Source organism: Uloborus diversus, chromosome 5 (assembly GCF_026930045.1).
Source record: "Uloborus diversus isolate 005 chromosome 5, Udiv.v.3.1, whole genome shotgun sequence".
NCBI lineage: Eukaryota > Metazoa > Arthropoda > Arachnida > Araneae > Uloboridae > Uloborus > Uloborus diversus.
Genome location: NC_072735.1, coordinates 25,556,168 through 25,568,769, shown reverse-complemented (window position 1 = coordinate 25,568,769; position 12,602 = coordinate 25,556,168). Strand labels below are relative to the sequence as shown.

Here is a 12,602-nt window from a genome sequence, read left to right as displayed (position 1 = left end):
GCAAAAAGCCTCTCAAGTGTCTCAATTCACTAGTTAGTTATGCCAGTTCAGCAAAGGAGTAGCATTTTTAGCTTGACGTTTGAAGCTAATACTAAGTACTTTGACAATTTTCATTAAAGAAGTTTCTGATTAATTAGATTTCATCTTCCATTATCTGGGAAAGCTCCTAAGAAATATAAAAAATCTTAATCCAAAAGTTCTTTATTGGCGATGAGCCAGGGAGAGTTTTTGAGTGACAGTATATCTAATAAGTGAATTTTCGCGAAAAACCGAAATTAAGACCCCAAGTTTTATCTTGGTTCAGATTCTCGACCGATCTCCACGGCCCAGTAACACGCTGTTTGCGGCCCACTTGTGGGCCGCGGCCCATGGGTTGGGAACCGCTGCTTTAGGCAATGCATTGAAATCAGAAACATTAACAGGCTTCTTTGGTGCATCGGAATCGGCATTTACCATAACGTCTGCTTCGTCTGGATGTTTTTTTTTTTTTTTTTTTTGGCATTTCCACTCCCAAGGTCTGAGGATTAGTGCTATTATTCTCAGTTTAATCGCCAACAACATCATAGTGCGTTAAAAACAAGAGAATAACGAGTCTTGATCCCTCATTCTTTAAACCCTTTATCCCTAAAGCAACACAATATGAGAGAAAAAAAAAAAAAAAAAAGCAGAAAACTGAGCTCAAACATTCTTACAAGCACACCCATTAAAGAAATGTCAGAACAAGGAGCAAAGCGGAAGGACAAGAAAGATTATTTTAAAAAAAACAGGGAAAATAAGCTCGTAAAGCTAAAAAGGGAGTAAAAAAACTAAAACTAAGTTCCTTTAGGTACAAGTTTATTAGGTCCAATTCATGCCAAGCAATTCAGTTGCATCAACTTCAAAAAACGGTGTTATAAGATTCCCTGCTTGTAAAGAGGAATATTGTGACCCTCCAACAGAAGAGCGGACCCAGTGCTGTAAAATTCAAGAGTTGTGGCATGAGGCATGTTTTAGTTATGAAAATGGCAATTTTACTTGTGTCTATTGTTCGCTGCACAACTTAACACTTCAACATTACGCTCCAATGGGTTACGCTTAATTTGATACTTTGTAAGTTGTAAAAACACAGTTATCATTTTTAAAACTAGGTAACATATTCAAAACATAAAATGTGTTCAATCTTTTTCAACGTTGTCATCTTGCCCCAAGGTCAAAGTCATCTTGCCCCAGTACTGGGGCAAGATGACGATTTGTTAAGGTCATGAAAAAAATAAAAATATCCTTCGTTATTTTTGTTTTAAAAATTAAATAGTAATATATTTAATACCACAAAGGACTACTCTAACAGCTCATGTGAAATTAATTTTACTATCCTTAAAAATGAATTAATAAACAACAAAAATTGTTAACATAGTCATCTTGCCCTGGTCTCCCCCATACAAATTCTTTAGGTACTTATAAACATCCCTCAAACCGCTTTGAAGCATTCCTCAACTATACATTGCAGTTCCCTACATAAAGAATTGAACTTTTACTGTATTTAAAAAGTAAAAAAAAAATGTCCAGAATAAAATACAAAATGCATAAAATGAATGGTCAAAGGGAGGGAAAAACATAAAATAAAACAACACGGTACACACAGTATGAAGTGATAATAAAATGCTGCATTATAATAGTGCTGCACAGTAAATAAAGTAACAATATTTATGAATTAAAAATGAAGATAATGGTGATTTATGCTCCATTATAAGATTGTTATTTTTATCAAAATCATTTTTAAATACGGTTGCTTCGCCTTTTCTTTTATAACGTTTCAATTTGGGGAAACAGTCCCTCTTCCTGATCTATTTAATCCACAATACAAGAGCAGCTTCCACTTTAACATTTACTTTGCTAGACTGTTCTACAATCTTCAGTATTGAAACTAAGTTTTGCACTTTTACAGATATCTTTTTGTTTTGACTTCTAATTGTACATATGGAAGATTCAAGTCATACTTATTGCCGCGAACTACCGTCGCCGTTTTTTTTTTTTTTTTGTTCAAGCATATCGAGAATTTTAGCCTTTTTTATATCAGAAACTTCGTTTTTCTTCCCATCTTCACAAACTTCAGGTGAAAGTAGCACTAAGGTGCAATTATCTTTCATCAATTTTAGACTAGTTTGGTTAGGGAACTTTCGCTGTCACGCTGTCAGTGATACTCAAAGGGATGTATTAACATTCACACGAAATCAATATTTAGCAGTCAATAATGAAGCCGATACTTCCTTCCAAAAAAATTCGTGTAGTGGAAGAAAAATTCGCGTTAACTCTAAACTTCGTTACGCGTGAAAAACTCGCGTTATAGCCATTTCGCGTAAGTCGAATCGCGTTGTAGCGGGAGTCGACTGTGTATATATATATATATATATATATATATATATATATATATATATATATATATATATATATATATATATATATATATATTGGTGAAAATAAGAAATTTTCAACTTAGAAGTGTTTTTTAATTTTAAAGCAAACAAGACATTTTCCGCTTAATCTCGTTTTCTGGTTTTGGAGCAACTAGAAAATTTCAACTAAATAGCATGTCTAGTGCATATCTCAAAAAAAAAAAAAAAAAAAAAAAAAAAAAAAAAAAATCTCGAATATTATTCTCCTAAAATGTACTTTATAAAGGCTGCATAGGTATTTATTTATTTCGTCCGTTTTTAGTTTTTTGTTGCATTGTTTTGACTGATTTGAACTGCGAAGCAGCGCTTTCCTTTTAAATATTGGAAAAAATAAGTATGCTCTTTGAATATTTATAATCATATTTACTTTTTAGCGTGATAATAAACCTGATTTTATTCTACAGAAAAATATTTATCTTTCTGTCATTATTTCAGGATGGCACTTGCCATTTCAAACGAATCGAGGTAGGAGCTACATGCTCAGGATTTGTGGACATACCCGCTGGCGACGAAAAGGCATTGCAGGAAGCAGTGGCAACAGTTGGTCCTATTTCCGTTGCCATTGATGCTAGTCATCCAGGATTTCATTCTTACGGGTAAGTTTAATCCCAACAAAACATAAATGTGAAAAAGAAGCCAAGTTCGGTCGAAATGAGGTTCGAGATAGACGAGGTATCCCCGACAAAAAATAGTTCAGATCTAAACTGTTACCAAGTTCCATAGCAGTTCCACATAGATGTTGGATTTTCCCATGTTCTTCAATTCATTTAGAAAACAATTTTTTACTTTCTTTGATAATGGATTTTAAACTTGCGGCAAGTTCTAGTCATCTACCTTTATGCCAAATTTCAAGTATGTAAGACACTTGGAAGTTCGTAAATATTTTGATGAGTGAGTGAGTCAGTGTTAAAAATGACGCTTTTCAGATCTTAATAATTCCATAACTATAAGAAGTACACTCATGAAATTTAGGATTATAGGTCTACTATGCAGCTCTATTAGACATACAAAATTTCAAGCACGTAGATTTAATAGTTTTTGAGAAATGAGGGGGTCAAAAGCAGCTTGAAATGGTTCGTGTAAGATACACACTGGCAGATGTGTCGCCTGATTTCCGAACTTGGCTGACACACTGCCGTGAGTCTAAAAATATCCTCCTCTTATTATTGGAGTAAGAATTTATAGTGTACCGCAGGATTGTTAGTGCTCGTCCTTGGACGAGTGCACTTCTAACTCGGATGAAAACGAGAGAAGCAGGGATTGCTATAATCAAGCGTTGGCAAAACAAATAATTTAATGGACGGTATTTCTTTGCTTACAATTGCTCAGTCTATTTGTACGAATGTGAAATATTTTCGTAGATATATTTGCACTTTATTCTCCAAAATTTAAACTGTGTCTTATAATATCAATGTATTCGTATGCAGGGAAACATTATGTACTTTAAAGTAGGGGAATGTGGGGCAAAGTGAAATGACTAAGATGACAGGGCTTTTTCGAAATGAACCAATTGAAAATTTGTTTTGAAAATTACAATGCAAAAAGAAAGAAGATTGTATTTTATAGTTAAACTTGCATTGCAACATTATTATTTTATTTTTGGCAATAATTTTAAATCTTCCAAAAAAAAAAAGAAGGAACATTTTTACTTTTTTTTTTTTCATGGGGCTAAGTGAAAATGGAAATGTTTTTCTAAGGAAATATTTTCTTTTTGATTATAAAATTATATTTTTGATCAAATGAATCTGTAAATAAAATTTTGAATAATATGTGAAAAGAGCAATAAACGAACAATTATAAATTAATTAATTAGATAATACATGAAGAAAAATAAATGAGTGAGTAAAAAAGTGAATGAAAAGGAAAATAAGAGAATCAATGAATAAATAAGTGAATTACTAAATGAAGGAATGTAAATGATTTAATTAATAAATGATTACGTAAGTGTTTTAGTGAATGATTGAGTGGGTAAATAAAATAAGCTAATTTCACTTTGGTCCATCCACAAGCTTAATATTAACTACATAAATATTGCACCGCATATTAGAAGATCTCAATTAATATTTAAAACGTTAATAACAAGAACTTTATCATTTTATATTATTACTAGTGGTACCCGCACGGCTTTGCCCGTAATAGAAAAATTAAAAGGTCTTTTGGTTCGCCTGTATATTTACAAATAATGTATGGTGAATTTTCTCGCCAATTGGCTTGTGCTCATTTACGGCTCCACGTTATGATAATTTCGTAATTTACTCGTCCATCTTATGATAATTTTGTTCTTAAATTGGAATAGAAAAAGAACCACATCGAATTTTCGAAAAATCGCTTCGAGGTGCACACCCCCATGCTACAAACTAACTTTCTGCCAAATTTCATGAAAATCGGCCGAACGGTCTAGGTGCTATGCGCGTCACAGAGATCCAGAGATCCTACAGATATCCAGACATCCTCCGGACATTCAGACAGAGAGACTTTCAGCTTCATTATTAGTAAAGATAAAGAAAAGTAATTTTTGACTTACAACACATATTATAAGAAGAGTATCAATTTTTGAAAGTCACCTGTATTATCATAAGCTTCAATTTTCGGCGGTATTTTTTTTTTCCTGACTGGAATAGACTATATATGCTACTACATTTCTAAAATATTACCAGATAGGTGGTGCCAAACGCAGGGTAAATATTTCATCTTTTCTCTTTGCCCCGCTATTTCACTTTGCCCCATATTCCCCTACATCATTGTCAATAAAGTATTGAATTTCTAAAAATATTCTTTGCATTGAAAAAATAATGTTTTGCACGCCTCATTGTTGTAATCGTAGAATCATAACTGCAACGCGCGCAAACTTTTTTTAATTTTTAAGTAGAAAAAATTGTTTTAGAAAGTTGACACTTTACATTATGATGCATAACTGTTCTTTCTTTATTTTCAAATATCTAACAATTAAAAACAAGTTTTAATAGTATCGGAGTTGAATCTTTCATTAAGCGCTAACAATGCTAAGGAACACTATACAGCAGCGGTTCCCAACCCATGGGCCGCTGAAAAATGATAAACACGTGTTGAGGCGCATCGCCTGAAATTCCGATGATTTTTTAAAGATTTCTGAGGGAACATCACCACGAGCCCCTCAGAAGAATGTTAGCGGTAATATAATGCTCCCTTCCTCTCCAAGTTAAAATAGTGGCTATGAAACTTACTATTTTTTTTTTTAATTCGGCGCAATGAATTGTCTTTACTAATAATAAAGCTGAAAGTCTCTCTGCCCGGAGGATGTCTACAGGATGTCTGTGACGCGCATAGCGCCTAGACCGTTCGGCCGATTTTTATGAAATTTGGCACAAAGTTAGTTTGTAGCATGGGGTGTGCACCTCGAAGCGATTTTTCGAAAATTCGATGTCTTTCCTTTTCTATCCCAATTTTAAGAACAAAAATATCATAAGATTGTCGAGTAAATTACGAAATTATCATAACGTGGCACCGTAACATGGACACAAGCCAATTGGCGAGATACGAAATGATCATAACGTGGAACCGTAACATAGGTACAAGCCAATTGGTGGGAAAATTCAACATACATTATTTGTAAATATACAGGCTAACCAAAAGACTTTAATTTTTCTATTACGGGCAAGGCCGTGCGGGTACCACTAGTTTTAAATAAATCTTTAGCACCATGGAAAAAAGAAAAAAAAGAAAGAAATTTTAAAAGTATTATATTTGAATATTTTGTTATTTTTAATTCCAAATACATTTTAAATTTTAACATTCTAAATATTAAAATTTTAACATCGCTTCTTTCCCTGTAATATTTCATTTCATGCTCAGATTTTTTTTTCTTCTTTAATGGAATTGTTTCTTATTATGGTTTTCACATTTGTCTAAATTTTGACTGCTCAAAAAAAAAAAAAAAAAAAAAAAATGCTATTTTACGCTTTGAAAACAACAACAACAAAACAAAAACAAAAAAAGAGTAATATCTGCTTATCTGAAATATCATTTTGCAATACTAAACGAAGTACTAATTTGAGCGGAATTTACAATAATCTTATTTTGCAACCATGAACTGTCATCCACAATCGTAATACATAAAAGAATTTTTTTTTAATGTTGTCATTTTTTAAACTTTGTTATTAGTAAAAATTCTAGTTTCAATATTTAACCAATTTTCTATGTTTTAGGAGTGGTATCTATGACGAACCTTTGTGTGATCCATAAAAATTAGACCACGGAGTTCTTCTCGTAGGTTACGGAAGCGAAAACGGAAAGGATTACTGGCTAGTGAAAAACAGGTAATGTCATGAAATTACTGAACGTAAGTTATCATTTAAAAATATATTTTTGAACTTTTTGTTATATTTTCCTAAACTACCTCAACAGCTCACCATTATGTGTATGCAGTTAACCTGGAACTCCTGAACATTACATATTCAACTGTCCTCTAACCAGCTCTTTCCATTGCACTTATAATTCCAACTTTTCTTTCTCCAAAAATATTTCACACATTCTATCTCATCCAGTTACACGCAAGAATATCCATAAAATAATGACGCTTCTCATTTCTCAAGCAGATGACTTTAAATATCCAGCCTAAAAACTTTCAAAACTGCGTGTTTACATTGTATTTACCAGCCATCCCAGTCTTATTTAGCTTCTTCACTTGTATATTAGTTCTTTTTATTTAGTTCTTTTTATTGTTTGTTATCTTATTATTGTTATTGTTTTTTGTAATTATCAAAATTGTTCCAGCGAGTGTCGTTCGTGATCTGTTATGTTCCCCCCAGTCACCACATCCGGTTAAACCCTCACCGGGGTTGGTACGGTGGTGATTGGTGGGGTTTAAATAATATTAATAAAAAAAATAAACTATCTCAATCCTCACCAGTGATGTACGGTGGTGATAGATGTGATTATAAAGTACTTCTGCTTTGAACTCTTTGACGCGCAACTGTTTATGCGCATAAAAGGGAAAAAATAGTCACAGAACAAATTCAAATGTATGATAAATAATGTAACATAAATTGCATTGTTAAAACATTTCTGACTTACGGGGTTACAGTACCTCAAAAATGATGAAACGATCAAAAATTTTTTTTTTGCTTATTTCAAAACAAAAAACTATTCTGAACACAGGGGAAAAGTTTCAATGCTTTAATTCAAATATTTAAAAAGTTATGAGTGGTTTTAGGCCATGCTCCCTATGTGTTCTTATGCAAAAGAAAAACTTCAAATTGCTTTTTCTCGATGATGTTTTTTTTTTTTTTTGTGTTTTCATGTCATTAGAATCCCTAAGGATTTTTCTCTATTAAAGATACAGTTTTAAAGTAATACTGTTTTGCAATTGGGATAACATATTTGACAAAACTGTGCATTGGATAAGCATTTTATAAATTACTCTAATGTTTAGAGCATGTTAAACCTTTAAAAACCAATTAAAAAAAAAAAAAAACTTTGATATTTTACATAATTAATCACAGAAAATTTTCGAATGAACTCATAAGCAAATGAATGCACAGATTTTTAGAGATGATTATAATGATCGTTTTGCAAAAAACGTTTTTTAACTTAGTGCAAAAATAAAAAAGGCTTAGGGATTTTAAAAAGTTGAAATTGTCCTCAATTTTTTGAATTTTCAAAAAAAGTAGGCAATATTTTTAAATTTTGAAAATAAATTATTGATTACGAAATAAGTATGCATGTTATGGTTTCAAAGAAATATAAAATTTATGTAAATTAAAAGAAATTGCTTGAAAGGTACTGTGACCCTTTAAAAATATGCTATTTATCTTCCTCTGTTAAATATATTGTACTTCATAAAGTGTAGGGTCTGGTGGGGTAAAGTGGTCATAAAATCGTAGGTTTTCAACTTAGGTGGATAATAAATACAATAAATTCTTTAAATACTTCAACTTTTTTTGTTATTATTTTACATTGCATTATTAAAGAACACGTACATTGAATTTCAGAAAAAAAATATTGATTTAAGTAGTTTTATAACATTTTCATTTCCCTTTGTATTTATGACCACTTTACCCCATGGGGTGGGGAAAAGTGGTCATAGTTAAAAACAGCTGCAAAACTGTTACAAATAACCCTATTATTTGTATATTTCGGTTATTTTATAGTTACAAGTATACGTACGAGTATATGCGGGTATGCACGAATATATACGTGTCGTGTAAACAAGAGTAAACATGTTCATATATGAATAAATACATGTATACATCAGATACATGCATGCATGTGCCTACTCAAGTATATTCGTGTATACACGAGCGTATAAGCATGTATACGTGATTGCCTACAGGAGTGTATACGTGTCTACACGAGTATATACGAGTCACGTGTATATGCGAGTATATACGCGCAAAACGAACATCATTTGCGTGTTTGCACATGTATCTCGAGTATATATGTGCATACCTGAGTTTCTGAGTATATACGTGTATAGTCGACGTATATACGCATATATAAGTGTACATAGATACACTACTGACCATTAAAATTGCTACACCAAGAAGAAATTGCCAGAATGAAGCTAAATTTTACACACGTGATAATAAAATTGACATTAGAAAGTGATTACAAAATTAAAGCAAATTGATCATTTATGGTTGGAAAAATCTCGAATAAATGGAGTTTTAAGTACCCTGTTAAGCCACCTCTAGCGTGAATGTACGATGTACTTGAAGTGAAACAATCAGGCATTGAGACATAACAGTCTCCTACGATATCCTGCGTCATCTAGTACCACAGTTGCTGTAAACGTGCCACTCATCCGATCAAACTCATACGCGTTAGCACTCACGACGGGGCTCCCAGGAACCATTTTTTAACATGACAATGCTCGGTCAAACACAGCAAGGGTGTAAAGGGATTTCCTCTTCCGCATTATCACTTTCTCTGGTCTCCGTGATGCTCTGGTCTGCGATTTGTGACTTGTCACAAATTGAGCATATCTGGGATCACTTGAGACGGTAAATTGGACAGCTTGTAAGTTTGATCAAATTAGTAGCGCGTTTACAGCAACTGTGGTACGAGAACACGTAAGACATCGTACGAAACTGCTGTACCTCAATGCTCGACCGTATCGGTTCTTAAATTCCAACTAGAGGTGGCGCAACAGGGTACTTAAACCTCCATTCATGTGAGATTTTTCCAGTAATAAATGATCATTTTGCTTTCATTTTGTAATCGTTTTCTAGTGTCAATGTTGCCATCACGTGTGCAAAATTTTGTTTCATTCAGATCATTCCTTCTTGGTGTAGCAATTTTAAGGGCCAGCAGAGTACTTACATACATATACGGGTATACACGAGTTAATTCGTGGATATATCCAGTGCGTGTTTGGTACGTGTCTACTCACGTATATATATATATATATATATATATATATATATATATATATATATATATATATATATATATATATATATATATATATATATATATATATGTGGAAGCAAGAGTATATACGTATGCTTACGTGTAAACACGATTCTATACTTGTTAGACGTATATACGTACATTTACGTGTAAACACCAGTACATGTATCCGCGTATATCTACGAGTATATCCGCTAATATACATGTGTGCTTACATAGTGAATCCAAGATCTTTTGCAAAATCTAAGTGTTGTGAAAGGGGAGGATAAGAAGCAAAGAATCATAAGGAACTTATGGTCGTTGACGCGCTACATGCACACAAAGTCAGAAATCGATGGAATGAAAACAGGTCACAAATTTGTTACACAAAGATGATTTTACCCGACATTTTAGTTCTTAAGAAATATTTAGACAGTTGTTAAAAAGTAAGGCCTGTAGTAGCTCTAATACACGCATCGCAACAAAGGCGCAGCGACTGATGAAAGTTTTTCAAGAGTCTCGTAATTGCAACAAAGTGATTACGACGCATGTATTACAGATGCCGGCCGCAAGTTTCATCAATGACTTTAAAACTTTCTTAAGTCGTTGTGTAAAATTGTCTTTTTTGTAATAAATTTGTGACCTGTTTTGCATTCATTAGTTTCTGACTTTGCGTGCATGTAGCGCGTCAGCGTTGAGTTTGTGGCCATATGTTTCTTATGATTCTTACTTCTTATCCTCCTCTCTAACACCTTTTAAAAATTTGCCCAAGAGTTTAAACTCTTGGGCAAAAACTCACCCTGCATGCATGTATATCATAAGCTAGTATGTAAGTGTCAGCTCGAGTATGTACGTGTATATACGTCGTGTCTACCTGAGTATATAAGTGTTCGTATATGTACGAGTATGAGCGGGTATATACGTGTATAGTCGAATGTATATCTGTATAGATAAAAAATACTACGAGATAGCCAAATACGTGTTTATTGGTGCATTTATGTGAATACGTATATATACGTGCCTACACGAGTATATGCGTATGCATGCGCATATACTCATATATTTAACCTTGTTTACTGTAAAAACAATACATATTAAGTGAAATTAATATTTAATTTATACCTGCCTTATACTTAAAGATTAAGTGATTTTAAAAGAACAATATTCGTTAAGCCTAATATTATGACCACTTTACCCCATCTTACTAAAATTGTTCTAAAAAATTATTCAAAATAGATTCAGCTAACTGCTAATGAGTATGAGTTCTTGAGACATGTAGGAAGCTTCCTGTGCAGTCAATCTGTTCATAATTCTAACAAACAAAATTTCTCAAGGAAGTTAAAAAAGGTGTTTATATTTTTAAAAAAATCATAATCACTCAAAATATTTTTTTTTTACCAAATAAAATTTTGCCAGTTGTAAAATTTTGTATTCAAAATGTAGTTTCTAACTGCACTACTCTAAAATAAAATTTTCACATTCATTCGAACATTTATTTTTAAGGTATAGCCATTTATTTGAATTATGACCACTTTACCCCATTGACCACTTTCCCCCACCAGACCCTAGTAAGTAAATTTTGACTAATTCCGGCGGATTGATCTGTTAAAATCATGTTCTCCCTAAAGAGTTAAAAAAAAAAAAAAAAAAAAAGCAAATAATCCGTTACTTTAAGATGGCGAGAGTTATAGACTTGATAATGTCGGAAGATTTAAATTCTTAAAGTTTAAGCCTTTAATTTTAATTCTGAAATTCCTAATTCTTCTTTCAGCTGAAATCGGAAGATAACCGTGTTGTTGAAATTTCTGAAATTCTATATCATACCATTGAACGAGAGGAATACAAAATACTTTCGAGAATTTATTCTAACGTGATCTAGGATGCAGATATTAATGCTTCTTTTGTTTGAAAATTATCATACAGCTAGAACGTAGTAACATGTTTTACTATGTTCTTTAGAATGAGAAAAAGTACTAAAACTTTCTCAGTGTTTTAGCCCATGATATTCATCACTCGGCCCTCAAAAAAAATAAAAAAATAAAAAATGAATAAATAAAAAATAAAATAAAATAAAATAAAATAAATAAAAAATAAAATAAAATAATAAAAAAAAGAGTTGGGCATCACTGACCTAAACTATCAAAAAGTTGAAACTTTCTATTTCGACTGCTAACACAAGAAAAAATGAGAGTAGATATAGAATCTAATCTGCTTTTTTAATAAGGAAATATAATGATCAACTAACTGTAAAACACCAATTTAAAGTTTGAAAAACACTGATCTATCTCTCTCTCTCTCTCTCTCTCTCTCTCTCTTTTTAATTTTTAGTTGGGGTACTTCTTGGGGATACATCAAAATGGCAAGGAATAAGAAGAATCAATGTGGAATTGCGACAATGGCTAGTTATCCTCTTGTATGATGTAGCTGTAAATAATTGAAATATTTTCCTGTGAGTTGGAGTATTTTCTAGGTACAATTTGTATATAGTCCATATGACGTCGTGTATTTATTATTCACTTCCTCATCATGTAAAAAAAAAAGATCATTTGGTAATAAAACATTCATTCATTTTTTAAAGTGTTATTTTTTACTACGTGTATTAGGTAATAGTTTGTTGTACTTGCAGTTTGCGTCTTTGGTACGAAGCATATATAACCTATGCTCTGTTCACGGAAAATATAGACCAAAAGTAAACAAACAAGTTGCCAGAAGGTTTGCAACTATGGCAACTTTTGGGAACTTGCACTGCACTGTTAAAAATTCAGGAAGATTTTCTGGTAATTGTTACTGTGAAATGGCGGG

At 32.3% G+C, this 12,602-nt stretch overlaps 1 pseudogene; it reads left to right on the top strand.

The window, feature by feature from the left end:
• Positions 1-12,317, top strand: part of LOC129222709 (procathepsin L-like) — a 43,781-nt pseudogene extending 31,464 nt beyond the window's left edge.
• Positions 12,318-12,602: the final 285 nt, after the last annotated feature.